We start from the raw sequence: 1,216 nt of genomic DNA on the forward strand, positions 1-1,216 counted from the left end.
AAGCATAAGCTCAGCCACCATGTTTCATGCTGTACTATGTCTTCAGTCTTCCCTCTTGCCTTCAGGATCACACCAGTAACTTAGGTGACCCGCTCTGATACCACTTGTTGATGTAAAAGAGACACCACAATTGTACTGCAGAAAGTAAACCGAGAGACAAAACATTACAAGCAAACACTTATGCTTTATTAGAATCTCTTTTAAACAATCTATTACAAGATCTGCTTAATTCAGTTTTTACACGTCTAGTGTTAACACCCTAACACATGCAACTAAAAGATTCCTAAGCTACAACACTTATGTCTCTCTTCCGTCAGTACTTCAGCAACAGCTTCAGCATGACCAAGACCACACTCAAGAGCTTTTCTCTCTCTATAAAATTAGCCTCTGTGTCTGTGTCTTTTTCGACGATCCTCAGAGCTATTTTATCATTAACTCCACGTTCTACAATACCTTTTCTCCAAGGCATCAAGAATATGGACATCTTCCAAAACAATAAGTGTAACTTTTCTTTTCTTGAAATTGCACTTATTCTACTTTCTTTAAGTCATAAACTTGATACCCAAGTTTATACCTCTTTTCTTTTCCCCAAGATACTCTTTTGCTCTCCAAGTCAACACGACTCCAGCTCAGCACCTTGACTCCACATGGTCTTCACCACTCAATATAACGTTTGCTTCAGCAACTACGTCAGCGACTATTTCAGGACATGCATCTTACATCTTCAGTCATGTGTTTCCCTCGTATGTTGTTTTAATCAAAACCAAATTTGCAACTCAACAAATGAAAACAAAAGGAATTTATCTAGCACATGCATCGAGAAAATGACGGGAAAATGACTTATTTGAACTAAACTTTTTGCGCCTTGCTGGGGTCAAAACCGGTTACGACAAATTTAACATTCAAAACTTCCGAGGAAGAAAATAAGAATTTCTCCGAAGAGTACTTTTCGAAATAGATTCTTCCTTACGAAAAAGCTTTACGGAAGAAAGAATCGAGATGTCCGACGAAAGCTCGAAACAGGTCGTTACACAGCGACCGAACGTCCGTCCCGCTCGGTCGCTCGTAGCGACCGAGCGCTCGTCCCGCTCGGTTAGCGACCGAGCTCGGCCAAGCTCAGTCGCTACGTAGCGACCGAGCTCAGCCAAGCACGGTTGCTACGTAGCGACCGAGCGATCGTCCAGCTCGGTCGCTACGTAGCAACCGAGCTCGAGCC

The sequence above is a fragment of the Brassica oleracea genome, chromosome C7, assembly GCF_000695525.1.
Source record: "Brassica oleracea var. oleracea cultivar TO1000 chromosome C7, BOL, whole genome shotgun sequence".
Lineage (NCBI taxonomy): Eukaryota > Viridiplantae > Streptophyta > Magnoliopsida > Brassicales > Brassicaceae > Brassica > Brassica oleracea.